The sequence below is a fragment of the Schistocerca nitens genome, chromosome 9, assembly GCF_023898315.1.
Source record: "Schistocerca nitens isolate TAMUIC-IGC-003100 chromosome 9, iqSchNite1.1, whole genome shotgun sequence".
NCBI classification, from domain to species: Eukaryota; Metazoa; Arthropoda; class Insecta; order Orthoptera; family Acrididae; genus Schistocerca; species Schistocerca nitens.
The window spans coordinates 325,081,711-325,099,893 of NC_064622.1; the positions used below are offsets into that span (position 1 = coordinate 325,081,711).

At 42.3% G+C, this 18,183-nt stretch overlaps 2 non-coding genes across 2 annotated transcripts; one reads left to right on the forward strand and one right to left on the reverse strand.

Moving 5' to 3' along the window:
- Nucleotides 1–5,205: 5,205 nt before the first annotated feature.
- Nucleotides 5,206–5,279, reverse strand: Trnat-cgu (transfer RNA threonine (anticodon CGU)). Its single transcript has one exon. It is a non-coding gene; the product is annotated as a tRNA-Thr (tRNA).
- Nucleotides 5,280–5,453: 174 nt separating this feature from the next.
- On the forward strand, nt 5,454–5,527 carry Trnai-uau (transfer RNA isoleucine (anticodon UAU)). The gene has a single exon. It is a non-coding gene; the product is annotated as a tRNA-Ile (tRNA).
- Nucleotides 5,528–18,183: the final 12,656 nt, after the last annotated feature.

Consider the following 18,183-nt stretch of genomic DNA (forward strand, 5'->3'; position numbering starts at 1 on the left):
AGCTAATTTATCACTTGTGCATTGTTGCCCATTATCGAGGTTGCCACGCAAAATTTTTACCGTGCCAACTTTGCAGTAAGAAGATGGACGAAGCTAATTGTTTTATTACATTTATTTCTATCGATGCTATTTTTATTTCCTTTATCCAGTATTTCATGAATGATTGTCATTGGATGGTTGCGTGCATGTTTGGAAATTAACGTAGTGTGGTGACAGAGAAGGGAATAGGCTTTAATAGGCACAGGGCGAGAAGATTGATTGGGAGTTACAAACCCAACAAATTTCTCTCCCACCTCCCTACTTTTTTAAACAGAGAAAGGACCACGAGAAGGTTAGAACAAAAAGCGAAGCCTGATCTAAAGAGTAACTGGACATTTCGAACCCAACGAATCTCTCCCCTCTAATTTTTGAACAGAGGAACTGTTCTTTGGATACCGTGGCGGTATGCATGACAGGGAAAAAGACAGTCTCGGACAAGAATGAAAACGTTACGACGGGAACGAGATTTCTTGGTTAGTTATTTCAAACTCAATGAATCTTCCCCCTTCTTACGAACAGAGAAGTCATTTCCTTAATGGGGTTATTTTCGAAACACTTGTGGCTGAACTGTGTAAGTGAGCATACGTGCTCGTCAGTCCATTTTTGTCTGGTCTTGGGCGAACGGTATTACAATGTGATCGTTTGCGATCACTTTTACTTTAGCTCCGTTATGTTAGAGAAGATTTTGTGCTGTTATTGGATTTTACAGTGATTTTGGATTTAATAAGAGGTTCGTAGGGTTCCGACATGTTCTGTCTAACCCGCAGGACAGAACAGATAGAATAAATTGTTGAAAGAGGCCAAAATAAGGGGCTGTCAGTTACACTCGAATATACAACTTTATTATTTGATCAAATATTACAAGAGCCCAAAAAATTTTTTAAACACTGAGCTTTAATCTTTGGGACTTAATTACCGGCTGAAAGCAGCTTTAATTTAAAAACCGCTGAAGGCCAATAACTTAAAACGTAAGCATAACCAGAAATTTAAAAGGCAAGCCTTATCTTGAAACAGTTCTTTAGTTAGGCTGAAGTAAACAAGTTAAATTCAAATCGGCTGAAGGCCACTTAAAACTCCAAAACAATTTTTTCTAAATACCAATGTCCTTAAGTGAAACAGTTCTTTAATTTAGGCTGAAGGCGTCAAGAACAAACAACTGAAACTCAAACTGGCTGAAGGCCGAAGACTTAAAAATTCAATAGGTTAAAGTAAACAAGTTAATTTGAAATCGGCTGAAGGCCGAAGACGTAAGAATTCAAAATTTTTTTAGAATGCCAAAGGGCTTACGTGAAACAGTACTTTAAACTAGGCTGAAGGCTTTAAGAATAAGACAATTTAAAACACAGAACCGGCTAGAAGCCATACAAGTACCAACAACAAGAACAAATTTTACAAAAAGGGCAGTCCACACAAGGGCGCCCAGATGTTCGAGGGTCGGCCTGTAATTCAAACACTAACGCTCACTTAGGTGAGATAGGCAGTCGGGCCAACCATTCACGATCCGACAAAAACCCAACCGACCGACAGTCAGCTGACCAACCGACAAGATAACTTCCACTTCACCCGACCAGGGCAGAACAGGGAGTTCAACGGAACAACGTAGAAGATATTGGCACCCACAAACAATCATACACGGAGCTGTCTAACTACACACCCTGCTGGACAGCAACAACACGATGAGGAAACGACACTACCTGAAATTTACGTCAACGCCCAGGGCAAGTAACCGGAACGTTAACGGCCACAACGCAGATGATTCCGCTGGTGCACTTCAGTTCATATAATCAAATACAGAGAAATTCCACTGGAGGGTGGCTAGAATTTTCCAACTTGAAAACCACATTGTTGCTCGCGGGAATATCCCAACAGCCGACAACGAACTCCAAACAACACAATGTGAACAGTCTTGACTTGCTGGTAGATTAAATCAAAACTCAACTTTCGTGTCCAGGGCCAGTCAGCCACGGACCTCGTAGCAATGGGGACAGCGCCACACTCTCCGACACCGAGTAGAGACTGCCAGCGGGCCCTGGCCAAACTACGGCCCGCCGAGAATTCGTCACTGCTTCACGCCAACCGACCGACTCCTCAGAGCCACTACGCCGACAACATTTAAAATAACTTGTCAGTCAAACTCACACCAACTACACACAGTTTCACGAACACTCGCACGAAGAACTAGACAATGCTAACGGCAGTGACTGTACAATAACAGGGAGGAATCACGAGTCGGCACACACTGCCAACCTATAAGCGATTGCCGGCCAAATACACGTCGTCCGGCAAGACGACCGACCGACGACCAACCAAAGTCGTTCTCAGTCAAATCATGTGTGTCGGAACCGACGGGCGAGTCATAGCAGTCCGAACCTCACTGCTGCCGCGCCACAACTGAACTTGTGCCGCGTGCCAACTCAAACACTGCCAAGTCCGAACTAACTCGTAACACACGACGACCGGGAAGCAATAGCAGTCCAGCAAAGATAATACGGCAGGGCCTGTATCGATAAGCGCTGCTGCTGCCGCTCACGGGCAGGCAGAGCAGCAACGTAGTGACACCGGTAATTGAAAATTAACGTAACGAGGTGGCAGTACAGTAAAACCAGGGTGTATATTAAGAAATGGCATGAACACGAGCCACGCACGGCTCAGGTTCCTGTTTCACGCTAGGCAGTGCTGCTTCCCGCACTCTGTCACTCTATTTCACCATAGTGAAGAGTAATTAATAGCATGGCACGGTGTTAATATGTATATGTGGTGTATAAGAGTGGGTAACATTTTTTACTTCATGACAAACAGGTCCCTCAGTTCCGCCCCAGTTAGTGCATCTTTTGACATTTTAACTAAATGTTAAACTTCTGTGTTTTTAGGCACCACTGGTTCTCATTAACTGTTTTTATTGCGACTATATATGCATATTGAACCATTTGACCCTGTTTAGAAGAATAAATGATTGTCATTGTAAATTATAGAATCATTACACCGTTTATACATAACGGTTCTGATAATTCCCACGACTTTTCACTCACCAGAATCTGTATATGAGAAAGAGTAGGTGCGTTTGTATGGTAAGCCCTTTCAGTGTTAAATCACATCATAACTTTAATTATGTGCAACATCTGCATATGCTATATGCGTTCCATTAAGTCTATATGCTTATAAGACGTTACCCCATTGCGAAAAATTGGATTATGATTTTTACTGGGCCATGTTATAGTTATTTCGCCCTTATCACTAAAGCAACAGCTGATGAGAGAGAGAACAGAAAAAGCAAAGAGGTAGTTCCAAGTTAACACAAGTGTTTCATTCAGCACCTTACTTCCAGGACAACAGTAATAACTTAATGGTTAACTTTCATTAACCGACATGCCTGCCAAGGTAATAAAAACATTTATTAAGGATCAAAATAATCATTTTTATTTTACTTTCTTCATTTATGTTGAATATTTTTATGTTCATCATTTATGTTTAACTTTTATGTTCATCATTTAATAAATTGTTAACCTTTTCTTTATATTACTAACATTATTTTTCTTGTCATATTTATTGTAATAAAGCCAAATTCATAAAAAGTCCAATATTTACTACATAATTCTTTTTAAATTGTCGAATTTTACATCACTACCAACAAATTAATAATAAATATAATTTAAATTCTTATCATCTTGTATGAAAATATTTTAAAAAATTAGAATTATCTCTAACTAATTGTTTTTGTATTTTTGAATATGTTTGACTTTAATAAAAACAATCTATTCCTTTCTGTCTACTTCTAGTAAAATAATCTCTAACTATATCTTGATTTACAAAAATGAAATCATCAGAAAATGAAACTGAATTATTTTCACATTTGTCTAATGGAATAATGTCTTCACTGTTTTCAATAAAAGTAGTATTTTTTCACTAAAATTATCTTCAATATTTCACACATTTTATGAATTCTTGATATTTTGTTTGGTCTAAACTTTGAGAATAAATGTGCCAATGGTAATTTTATTCCAGTTTGAACATCCAGGTCTTAAAATATAATTATCAATCATTAGTGTTGTTTTTGCACAACCACTTGGTCCTATTATTCTACACTGAATATAACTTGGTAAAAGTTTACCTGTGTTTATTTCTTATTTTTTCTGGATTCTGTTTTTTGGTTCACAATCTATCATTTGTTTTCATAAATTTTATTAATATAAATGAATAGATTATTTCAATCGAATGATAATTCATTCTAAAAAAAAGATTAACTTTTCTGTAAGAGAAACATAAAAATGTTTCACTAGTTCAATTCCATACAACTTTTTAACTCCAAATATTACATCAAAAAATAATAGATTAAACATTAACAAAGAAATGATATAAATTACTGTTGGTCAATATAGTTTGTAAAATCTGGAAAAATTTATTCAATTGAAAAGAACCTGATATACACATTAAATAGGATAAAATTTTAAATAGAGTTGTTATTGAAAGTAACATTAAATTAGCTATCGATAAAGAAGATTTTATTGGTCAAATTTTAGTATTTAATGATCCAATTATTGAAGCTAATGGAAGAAAGAATTGATAATAATGGTTATAAAATTATTCCAGTTGAATTAATAAATATTAATGTTAATGTAGTTGTTGGAATGTCTGTTAAAAATAATTAACATTATAAATGATGACTAACTGAAACCCTCAGCTGCCGACAGGTGTTGTTGATATACCTCGATGAGGACAGCTGAAAATGTGTGCCCCGACCGGGACTCGAACCCGGGACCTCCTGCTTACATGCCAGACGCTCTATCCATCTGAGCCACTTAGGACACAGATGAATAGCACGACTGCAGGGACTTATCCCTTGCACGCCTCCCGTGAGACTCACATTCCCAACTGTCCACAATTCTACATATGTAATGTACCTTATAGACATTTGCCCATTCACTCATTACTCGCGCATGCTTTGGCGATTCCCGTAAGAGTTTCGGCAACCTGTGCGCATTCGCACAGACGAAGGTGAATGGCTGGGTAGCCTTTAACTATATATATGAAGACAGTAACTGTTCTCGAAAGAACAGATTACTGTTGTTGACCGTGCAGCTTTTCCCTGGAATAAATGATGACTAACTGAAACCCTAAGCTGCCGACAGGTGTTGTTGATATACCTCGATGAGGACAGCTGAAAATGTGTGCCCCGACCGGGACTCGAACCCGGGATCTCCTGCTTACGTGGCAGACGCTCTATCCGTCTGAGCCACCGAGGACACAGATGAATAGCGCGACTGCAGGGACTTATCCCTTGCACGCCTCCCGTGAGACTCACATTCCCAACTGTCTATAAAGTGCATTACATATGTAGAATTGTGGACAGTTGGGAATGTGAGTCTCACGGGAGGCGTGCAGGGGATAAATCCCCGCAGTCGCGCTATTCATCTGTGTCCTCGGTGGCTCAGATGGATAGAGCGTCTGCCATATAAGCAGGAGATCCCGGGTTCGAGTCCCGGTCGGGGCACACATTTTCAGCTGTCCTCATCGAGGTATATCAACAACACCTGTCGGCAGCTGAGGGTTTCAGTTAGTCATCATTTATTCCAGGGAAAAGCTGCATGGTCAACAACAGTAATCTGTTCTTTCGAGAACAGTTACTGTCTTCATATATATAATTATCATTATCATAGAGAAACTAATAATTTTTCTTCATCTAAACGAAACGCTGAATTTGACGCTGTTTAAAAAACTGACTGCAAAGTGGTATACCAGCTGCCTCATTCTACCTTACTCAGTTCCTTCAAAAATGTTCCCCAAAAATTTGGCAAGCGAATCTATTCCTCGCTTTTTTATGATGAAAAAGAAGGAAACAGTGGCTGTGGGAAAGAGATGGAAAAGTAATAAACAGTGAAAGATCGTAGACGAAAGTTGCGGTATAGGAAATGCGTGGGAGAAAATGGCAGTGTGAGAGAAAGAATGGGACACAGTGCTAGTGGAACATAGTTGATAGTGACAGAATAGTCCTAGGAAAGGAGTAAAGGACAGGTTGCCAAGGGGACAGGAATAAAGAGAAGGAGAAAGTGTAAGTAGGTGAAAGGCAGTGATGTTAAGAGACAGAGTATCTGCCAGTGACAACAAGGAGGAGAGAGATTGTGACACTGACAAGAGACAGCAGCAGTGAAGAGAAATAAATAAGACAGTAGAAGTAAGAGAGAGCAAGAGGGAGACAGTGAGAGTGGGACAAGACAATAGTTGAATGACAGAATGAGTTAGACTGTGGCACAAAGTCACAAAGAGATAATGACAATGAGTTAGGCTGAATGTGTGAGTGACAATGAGCAAATGGGAGTGGATGAGATGAGCAACTTACAGCGATGGAGTGTTGGGTGAGTGCGAGTTACAGTTCGTGGAGCGAGTTGTGCACTGAAAAAAGCACGAAAATTTTCGCATGCCAAATTCTTTTGCAAAAGTTTTTAAGATGCTGTGTAAGGTAGAATAAGGCAGCTAATACCCTACTTTCCTGTCAGTCTTTTAACCATGAGCATATTCACATTTTTGTGCTCAGATAAAAGCATTTATCTGCTGGTTACCCCTGCCTTTTAATCCGCCTCTATAGTCTAGGTCGCTGGCACACAATTCTGGGACGGTGCTCGACCTGGAGGTAGCTGGATCGAAACATGCGAGGCCGAAGAAACTTCCTTTGCCACTATTTGACCGGCAAGGGGAGCAGAAATGGTGGCATAGGGCAGATGGTCTTTAGACTCAGCCATAGCTGGCATAGTCTCATACTTTCGCAAATTGTATGCAGTGTCTCACGGAGTAAGTGCATGTGACATTTTTGATGGTGATCCAACTGTTAGAAAGGGTACGTTAAACTACACTCCTGGAAATGGAAAAAAGAACACATTGACACCGGTGTGTCAGACCCACCATACTTGCTCCGGACACTGCGAGAGGGCTGTACAAGCAATGATCACACGCACGGCACAGCGGACACACCAGGAACCGCGGTGTTGGCCGTCGAATGGCGCTAGCTGCGCAGCATTTGTGCACCGCCGCCGTCAGTGTCAGCCAGTTTGCCGTGGCATACGGAGCTCCATCGCAGTCTTTAACACTGGTAGCATGCCGCGACAGCGTGGACGTGAACCGTATGTGCAGTTGACGGACTTTGAGCGAGGGCGTATAGTGGGCATGCGGGAGGCCGGGTGGACGTACCGCCGAATTGCTCAACACGTGGGGCGTGAGGTCTCCACAGTACATCGATGTTGTCGCCAGTGGTCGGCGGAAGGTGCACGTGACCGTCGACCTGGGACCGGACCGCAGCGACGCACGGATGCACGCCAAGACCGTAGGATCCTACGCAGTGCCGTAGGGGATCGCACCGCCACTTCCCAGGACAATGCACGTCCGCATGTATCCCGTGCCACCCAACGTGCTCTAGAAGGTGTAAGTCAACTACCCTGGCCAGCAAGATCTCCGGATCTGTCCCCCATTGAGCATGTTTGGGACTGGATGAAGCGTCGTCTCACGCGGTCTGCACGTCCAGCACGAACGCTGGTCCAACTGAGGCGCCAGGTGGAAATGGCATGGCAAGCCGTTCCACAGGACTACATCCAGCATCTCTACGATCGTCTCCATGGGAGAATAGCAGCCTGCATTGCTGCGAAAGGTGGATATACACTGTACTAGTGCCGACATTGTGCATGCTCTGTTGCCTGTGTCTATGTGCCTGTGGTTCTGTCAGTGTGATCATGTGATGTATCTGACCCCAGGAATGTGTCAATAAAGTTTCCCCTTCCTGGGACAATGAATTCACGGTGTTCTTATTTCAATTTCCAGGAGTGTAGATGATTAGAGAGGATTACACTGTAAGCCAGAGCGCAGAATCGGAACCTGCCACCTCTCTCACACAATTAACAACAACACTAACGTCACAGTAATAAATCACACTTATCTGTGATATTAAAAAGCCTAGTCCCAGTTACAGTTGGCTATCTAACAGTTTGCAGGGGCAACAAGAATTTGATTCCAGAATGAGATTTTCACTCTGCAGCGGAGTGTGCGCTGATATGAAACTTCCTAGCAGGTTAAAACTGTGTGCTAGTTCTGCAAGGTCCGCAGGAGAGCTTCTGCAAAGTTTGGAAGGTAGGAGACGAGGTACTGGCAGAAATAAAGCTGTGAGGACGGGGCGTGAGTCGTGCTTGGGTAGCTCAGTTGGTAGAGCACTTGCCCGCGAAAAGCAAAGGTCCCGAGTTCGAGTCTTGGTCCGGCACACAGTTTTAATCTGCCAGGAAGTTTCAAGAATTTGATTTTCAATACTTCACTTGATTATTGACCGAATTTAAAAATTTTAAATTCTGTCATGAGCTGCTCATTAAGAGGTTCGATCTTGCATTAAAATTTTAACTCTATAAGTCAACTTCAATGTTATAAACTGCGTACATGTCTTGAGACAGCATAACTCATGCGCACGAGTTACCCAAACTATATTCATTCCGTATTTGAGACTTCCGACAAACTTAACGGATAATTAAAAACCTTTAGGAAAGTTTTTCTCGGTGATACTCCCCAAAAAGTAATCACAGGAAAAAGTTTCGAAACATATTTTGCAGGTAATATCCACATATACCACCGAATCTTCCTGCTAAATTATATCACTGCACGACACATAGTTCAGGAGAAATGACATTGCAGACATTGAGGAGCCATGATAAACTAGATTTTCTTAAAGCTGAACGTTTCGTCAGACATTTAACCCATCAACTTTTTTGCAAAGTAATCAGACATCTGAAGCTGTTTTCTACACGCAAGTTCGGCTCATTAAAGAATCGAGGTGGAGACTTGGGGGTCACTGCTAAGAGAGGGATTTGGGCTAAGCAGTATTTTTCCTTCGCCCAATACGTGTATCGAATAGGAATCAAAATTCATAATACTGGTACAATGTACCTGCACCAGGCACTATACAATGGCTTGACGGAATGTATGCAGGGTGTTTCAGATAAGACATTTTTTCATTATAACTAAAAAATAAAGCGAAATGTATATTTATTTGGGTACATAAACGTAAGAATCTAATAATGTAAGAATCTCACCAACAGTATCTGCATACCAACAAATATGGGACACAGAGACTATAAGAGTTTGAAGAATGCTGATATAATGACTCGTCATCTTCCATTGAGGCCAAACTCAGAATGAAAGACCAATTTTACCAACTAGTTTTTTTCTAAATCACTCATATTCGCATGTTTTAGAAGCCACAAAATTACCTTTGATGAGCAACTACAGCAAATATCCACTAGGAATGTCTGACTAAATACAAACAGGAGCAAGTGCAAAAAACTACAACAACAATAACTGATTAAAGTTGTGAAGATTTCAAAGCACGCACCAGCGTACTTCATCAACGACAAATGGCGCTTTATAGTCATATGAGTGATTTTTGAATAGGTAGACACTGTATCTTAGACGTCTGATCAGTTGTTTTGACTGAAATTTATTTGTTCCTAATAACGCAAATTCACAAATATTAAAAGTTTGTCTGACGTGGCATAACACATAATTCTGAGTATACTATAAAATTACTTGCAACAATTAACCTCATTTCATACCAATTTACTTATATTTAGACCACCAATAGTCGTTTTGAGGTTCAAGTTTTCACTTCTAGTTCCTGTTTTAGAAATTATGCTTAAAATTTGCTAACATTGGTTAAAAGTCGCAGCCTCATTTCATTTGTAGCGATGTAATAGAATTTATGACTGATAGCTTCCATGAGCCAATTCACGAAGATCAGATATGAGAACACTGTTTAACTTATTTATCAGCACTGTCTGAAGACAGCCATTTGAAAGTTATTCATTAGGAAGCGTCTTCCACACCATCTACCTAAATGTGAGTTATAATTGCTGGCGAAATGCAAAGACACTACACCCGGGTTTCATCCGCTAAGAATGTTACAGTGTTTGCCTACATAGTGAAAGATTGTCTACACGCTAGACTTTGAAGATGGTAGCTGACTGACCAGTCCTGTGTCAGCGCAGGAGAGATTTGAACTAGTGTACTCATGTGGCCTGTAAGAACAAGCACACTTGCTTCTCCGGGACTGCCTACGCTAGGCAAATTGCATGGATGCTGCCCACACTTTCCGTGGCTCTAAGTCTACAGCTTGCTTAATATTTAATTTCGATGACTATTTCTACGCTGCATCATACAGGAAATTATTTTCGTCACTAAGGTTCTATCCGTTACTGAAAGAGTGAGTACCTGTTCTACTTTCAACTATCTATATCGGTGTTTCACTTATTCATCCATGAATTTAGGACACGGCAAACATTACAATTCAACTTATTTACCACTATTACGAGGATCAGGAATTATATCGGGTTCGTTTTGTTCTGTTTTTTTGATGCAAGGTAACCTTTTTTACTAAATTCAGCTATCTATTCGATGAATAATAAACCAGAGTTTCGTTAAATTCTCTTTACATATTTTTTACCCTGAAGCAATTTATACGTTTTTACGTATGTCCTGGGTTTTTCATGTGCTCATTTATTCTTTTTCTTGTTATTGGTTGAAATTATTTATTAAATAAATTTGCCTTCAGCGTAGACGCACTTCAGACAAACTGCCGTCAGCAGGAGTAGTTTTAATTTCTCTGTATGCATTTTACATCAAATATAATGTAAATTTGTGTTGCGGATGACTTAGAGAATTCCTGCTGATCCTGAATATGTTCTAAGAGACTAGAGTAAATGATGTTTATCGTGCGTAGGTTTTAGACTCCACAACGTTATATTTACAGCTCCATTGCACGTGTTCTCTCTATATGAGAGAATGAAAACATACTTTCAGATCATCCTAGGAGGTCTGAGTATGTTGATGATAACTTTGCCCGCTATATATCTCGTTGCGCTATGAAAGTCCTCCATACTTTTTAATGTATCACCAGTTGAAGTCTGACGCCGTTAATAATCACCCATAGATCAAAATATTTAGTGAAAACATGAATAATTTCAGGCCATTTACGTTGAAGTCATAATAGTTACGTTCTCGCCTTAATTTCAAAGAGGTGGAGGACGCTTTGACACGTTGAACGATTGAGCTATCTCGGCCGATACCAGTGGTCAAAATACCTATATTAAGACGCCAAATTTCCCATAAAAACGACGTTTTGTTTAATGAAAACCACTTGATGTGCTACTTTCGGGGCAGCATACTGATTCTCACGATGACTAACAGTGGTAACCGATTAGTTGTCATATATCCACCAAATTCGATCAAGATATTCGTGAGAAAAAGAGTGTCGAACCATAAGTTTAATCGGTTAGTAAATACTAACGTAACTACTGTGTGGAAGGATGGAACGACTGGTAGAAGCCGACTTGGTGTAATAGAATATGATTTCCTGACAATGTCAGAACACGCGAGGTAAAGCTATCCTTACAAATTATTTTTGAAAACGGGTCGAAGAAAGGTAAACCGATATTTATAGTATTAGTCGTCTTAGATAAAGCGTTTGATAATGTTGAGTGGAACAGACTCTTCGAAATCGTGAAGTTATTGAGGGTAAAATACAGTAAGTGAATGGTTGAAACGTGTAGGTTTGCCGCCGTCAAGATAATTCTCTCTGAGACGGGATAGGACTTGAAGAGCAGTTGAACGGACAGGACAGGAACTTGAAAATAGGTCGTAAAATGAAAATCAACAGACATAAAAGACGGATAATGGAGTGTAAGGGAATTAATCCAGCCGATAATGAGTGAATTACATTAGAAAGTGAGACACTGAGGTTGTCGATGAGTTATGTTATTTGGACAGGAGACCGATGACCGTAGCAAAAAAAATGGCTCTGAGCACTATGGGACTCAACTGCTGTGGTCATAAGTCCCGTAGAACTTAGAACTACTTAAACCTAACTAACCTAAGGACAGCACACAACACCCAGCCATCACGAGGCAGAGAAAATCCCTGACCCCGCCGGGAATCGAACCCGGGAACCCGGGCGTGGGAAGCGAGAACGCTACCGCACGACCACGAGATGCGGGCGATGACCGTAGCAGTCTGGTCCCTTTCATCCCACAAACCGCCCATTTGGACAGGAAAACGAGAGAGGACAGCCGAAGTAAGTACGATGTAAAATGTGTAGTACGAAAAGTAAGGAAAGCTAACATCGAATATACTCTGTTCAGCCAGAACGTCCAGACGATAGCACCGTGACCTGGCGAGGAATAACTGCTAGTCAGAAAAGCTCGTTGTGGGTAGAATGGGGAAGGCGCGCGATCTATCTGAGTCCGACCGAGGGCAGATTACGATAGCCCGGAGTCTGGGCGCGAGTATTTAGAAAACTGTACGATTTGTTGGGCGTTCTGGTAGTGCCGTGGTGAGTGTCTTCAACACATGACGAAACCGAGGTGAAATCACGTCCAGACGTCGTGGAGTTGGGCGTCCATCCCTCATTACAGACGTCCGACGTCGCAGGCTGGGCAGACTGATAAAACAGGACAGGTGGCAAACTGTGGCGAAACTAGCATCATACTTTAGTGCTGGGCAGAGTACAAGAGTGTCTGAACCTGCAGTGCACAGAACACTCCTAATGATGGACACCCACAGCCGATGTCCCATGCATGTGCCAAAGTTAACACTACGAACACTGGCAACTGCAGCTGAAGGGCGCGAATCCATCGTCTTCCAGAGGAGCAGCTCTTTGACACCTGTACTGTGGGACGAACACAATCTGGTGGCGGCTCCATTATGCTATGAGGATCGTTCACGTGGGCATCCTTGTGTCCAGTGGAGCTCGTGCAATTCACCATGATGGCTGAGAAGTATAGTACGCTGGTTGCAGACCACGTACTCCCCTTCATGACGATCATGTTTCCCGACGATAGTGGCATTTTTCAAAAAGATAGTGCGGCATGTCACAAGGCCAGGAGCCTGATGTTGTGTTTCTAGAACCATACTGGCGAGTTCCAATTGATATGCTGGCCCCAAACTCGCCAGATCTGAACCCGATCGAACACATCTGTGATGTGATTACACGTGGCGACAGAGCTCATCGCTCTCCTCCTCGGAATTTGCGAGAATTACGTGACTTGTTTGTGCAGATGTGGTGCCAACTCCTTCCAGCGACCTACCAAGGCCTCACTGTTTCCATGCTACGACGCGTCGCCTTTGTTATCCGTGCCAAAGGTGCACATACTGGCTCTTAGGTAGGTGGTCATAATGTTCTGGTTGATCAGTGTAATTTTAAGTATTAGGAAGGTTCTTCTGCAAGCATTTCTTTGGAGTCTATCCTGATATGGGAATGAAATATGGACGTTAAACAGTACAGAACAGGGGAGAATAGAATCTTTTGAAATTTGGTGATGCGCATTAGATGAGTGCATTGAATGTCTAATGAAGAGGTACTAAATCAAAAAGGGGAGAAAAGAAATTAATGTCGCAGTCTGACAAAAGGGCAGGATTTCGCAACGGAGGGGAGTATGTGTATCTGGGGGAGACATAAAATGTAGAGGGAGACCACCTCTTGATTACATTAAGCAAGTTCAGGTGGACGTATTTTGTAGATATGGAGAAGATCGCTCTTGATAGACGCATGGAAATCTGCATCAGACTACACTGGTGTCCAAAATTAAAGCAACAAACGGAAATTTTGCAACTTTGCGTTTATTTTTCCACAAAATAGTATAGACAGGTGGATTAAAAGTAGAAACAACATAAAGAATACAGAACGTAAACGACTGGAAAATGCAGAACAGTAGACGAAAATGTTCTTCGTTTTTTGCAACTCAACAGCTTTGCACACACACTTTCTGACAACTGGTTAATGTGCTCACTATAGGGGTGTGATCATCTCTGGTAGTAATAGAGTCCAGGAAACGACGGAGCATGCTGTGAATAACGTCATCAATGTCATGTTGAGGCAATAACGCCCATTCTTCCCGCGGAGTTGCTCGCAAATCTCTTAGTGTGGTTCGTGGATGTTGGAGTGATGCAATCTGTCTCCCTAGTGCATCCCAGATTTGTTCTATGGTATTCAAATCGGGAGAGCGAACAGGCCGCGCCGTGCGTGCAGTATCTTCCGTTTCCAAGAAAACACCACTTGTTCTCTATGAGGTCGAGCATTATCGCTCATCAGTACGAAGTCTGGGAGCACAGCACCTCGCAACAACCGTACATGAAGTCCTAAAAGCTCGTCACGGTACCGGAAAGCAGTTAAACCTTTTCGATTCACCGTAAAATTTCATGAAGAGATGCTCGAGTGGTCAACACAATCCCTGCCCACGCCATTAGCGATCATACTCGTTATCGGTCTCTTTCCACAATGATCTGGTCTCGAAATCGTGTTCAGCATTCCCTTCAGAAGCGAATCTATCAAGAATCACTCTCAAGACTCATCTGTGAAAAGAGCATTGGCCAACTCTTCGACTGTACAGGTGGCATGTTGACGACTCCACTCTAGATGTCCCCTTCTGTGAAGACGCGTCAGAGGCTCACATTCAGCAAGTCTCCGACAATAAAGGCCACTCTGTCGAAGCCTTCCCTACAGTTTGCCTCGATACAACACGTCCAGTGGATTTTGGCGAGGTCCGACGCCAGTTGCCACGCAGCACTAAGAACCGTCGTGCCCTTTCAGACAAATAACGATCTTCTCTTTCTGGTGTCGCACGTGTTCGGTCCTGCCCTGGTCTTCAGAGGGCCACCTTCGCCACATCCGAGAAACAACAGAACGACTCACGTTAAGCTATCGGGCCACATGAGTTTACGATTTTCCTGCTTCCAATCTTCCTATGGCCCTCCACCGCAGAGAGTCTGGTAGGCGTTGTTCTGTGCCATACTGCACCGTTCGTGACTGTGTACACAGCGATTGTGAATGTGGGACTACCCGACAAACACTACTCCCTTTGATAGGTGCCCTGACGTCAACGTTGGCGTGGTTTTCCGTTGACTGAAATGCCGTCGATCGTACGGACGTCTTGGCAGTTTGTGTGATTACATCGTGAATTAAACACAGGACGGGGAAACAGCGGTTTGTTGCTTTAATTATGGACACCAGTGTGGACTGAAAACCACAAGACAGTCGTCCTGCCGAAAGGGTAAACATACTTCTATGTATGATTACAATTAATGCATTGCTCATGTGAGTTGTTTGGGTGCGAAAACGGCTTTAAGCGTCACACAGTAACCGCAATTTGGTTTCCGGCACTTTTGAACGGCGTTAGTTAGCAATCGCGAAGTTTGATGCTCTGAAAGATCATTATGTACACGACGTAATTCCACATATTGAGAGCAGTCTAACCAGTAAGCGTTACATCAGAGAAGTATTGCTAGTTGTTCTGATGGCATGGACGCGAAAGAGGTGACTATCATGTGCGTCTTAGACTTCAGCAAAGTCTTTGAAACTGTTGACTTCGACATCTTCCTTTCCAAATTTAGCAGCCTAAATTTCACGCTAAGTGCAATACAATGGTTTCTCTCATACCTGACGTCTTGCCAGCAATGCGTCACGCCAGGGTGCATAAAGTCGCAATGGAGGCAGATATCAGGCATCCCTTATGGTTCGGTGCTAGGTTCTACATTCTTTTCGTTGTTAGTAAATGATGTACCATCAGTTTTGTGCTACTGCAAAAAGGGTACACCGATTGGTTCAAATGGCTCTGAGCACTATGGGACTTAACTGCTGAGGTCATCAGTCTCCTAGAACTTAGAACTGCTTAAACCTAACTAACCTAAGGACATCACACACATCCATGCCCGAGGCAGGATTCGAACCTGCGACCGTAGCGGTCGCGCGGTTCCAGTGTGTAGCGCCTAGAACCGGTCGGCCACTCCGGCCGGCATAGGGTACACTCATGACCTCCAGTTACATCTAGGACGCAAGACTACTATGAGAATCTCAATACTGTACCTACCTGTGTGCGCTATGAAAATGGACGCAGAATAAAGGATTAAAAATCAACCCATCCAAAACCTAAGCGGTACTGGTTGGTCATTCTAGGCACATTAGCCAGAAATATTGGGAATATCTACCGTCTTTACCCCTAAATTGGGTAAATATCAACTTCTCTCCTTCAGCAAAGAGTCTAGGAGTTACAGTAGATGAAAATATAAATTGGACTGAGTAAACTTCAATATGCAAGAAGCCATCAGCACTTCTCCATTACCTGCTCAAAAAGAGAACTGAATAACATCCGCAGCTTCAGAAGACGGTCAATGACATATCTACTGAAGCAACAATAAATATTCCATTGCCCCTGTAAACACTCGTTACCCTCGTACATCTTTCTTCCCAACCAGATCCACCTCTTTTCTCAGTATTCTTAGCTGGTGCGGTTTCCTTCAATTTCTGCTATATCAGGAAACATCTGTCTAGTATACCTGTGAATTCTTTTCTTATCTGCCACTATCATTATTGTTGTTACTGCCATTATTATTACTACGGGGGTTAGAACTTTAATAGTGGCAACTATTTATTCGCAAACGATACAAAAGAGTTACATGTTTGCACCTGTTACTGTCCTTCAAAGTAGTCACCAGCGTTGTGTAGCACCCGTTGCCAGCGATGCGGAGGGGCCCTGTTAGCAGGGCCTGTTCTGTTAATGATGCGAATGGTTCAGTCTACTGCCTGTCGAATCTCTGGAACATTACTGAAGCGAATGCCATTAAGTGGTTCCTTCATCATTGGAATGAAATCAAAGGCACAAGGACTTAAGTACGGGGAGTATTGTGGATGGTACATTACTTCCCACTCCCATCGACCGAACAGAGCAGACACAGCTTGCGCTGTATGCGCCCGCGCATTGTCGTGAAAAATGATTGGTGGGTTGCACATAAAGTGACGCCGTTTCTTTCGCAAAGCTGGTCGCAGGTCATGCTTCAAAAACGAACAGTAATACTGTGCACTGACGGTCTGCCATGGAGGAACGTAATTCGTTAGCATAACACCATCACAGTCGTACATGAGAATCACCATCACTTTAGACCCATCAACAGAACAGGCTCTGCTAACGGTATACTACACCTTCCACATCGCTGGCAACGGGTTCTACACAACGCTGGTGACTACTTTGAAGGACAGTAACATGTGCAAACATGTAACTCTTTTGTATAGGTTGCGAATAAATAGTTGCCAGTATTAAAGTTCTAACCCTCGTATTATCACTATTAGCGGTAGCAAAAGTAGTACAAGTATTGCCAGTATTAACTTTGTTAGTTCATGGTCAGAATTATTTACCCGCATTGCCACTTCAGACACTCAAATAATTATAATACTATTTGTCGTATTACAATGGTTGTTTCTTAGGAAACAATGTTATAAAAAGGTGCTGTATGTGTGAAACCCTGATATAATGTAAGAGTGAACCAGAGGGCGCTAATCAGATCAGATTAGATAAATAAACAAAAAAATATTTGGAGAGGGCAATGTCTGGACTCATGTGGCAAGGAAGTGCAATCCTTCTCCCATGAATGAGGGGTACCATTGGTTCTCTGTCCTGAACGTTCGCCTTACGTGTAGCCCATTGAACATGTCTGGTATATGGGCGATTAGCTACTTGTTGCAAACATTACTACTTGATCAATCGGTGATTATTTCTGATTTCCTTTCGCTTAGAGTATACGCGATTCAGGTGATTAGTGACGTTGTCTGCCTTTGTCTCATTAATCGTGAGCTTCCAGATATAAGGCCTTGTAGAATGTTATAATTTACAACTACATTGAAGCGGACGGAGAAATACGCCACCAGCAGACTTCAGCAAGTCGCTTTAATAATCAAACACGAAACAGGTCTCAGTTTCATCGTGAGTGTAAGGCAGCTGAAGTAAATGTTGTCCTTAAAAGATAACGAGTGGAATAAGTCGTGTTGTAGAAGTGATCAACTTATATGCTGATGGAAGCTTTTTTTAAAACTGGATCTTCAGCTTGTACGTCTTAGAGCAGAAAGGAAACGAAAGAATCTCGTCAGCATATAACGCCATAAAGGTCGCCATAAAAGACATTCTGACGCGAGACGTGCGGCGATGGGAAACCGTATCTAGATGGCACGCCAGTGTGTGGTTTCATTGTGGGACTTATCGAAGATCTTGCAGCTCGTGAGTCGTGCAGAGTAATGGCAGTGCGGGAGAAGCGTGTGTGGGAGCTACAGCATGGCGCCATTCCGTCATGATTGAGTGGCACTTG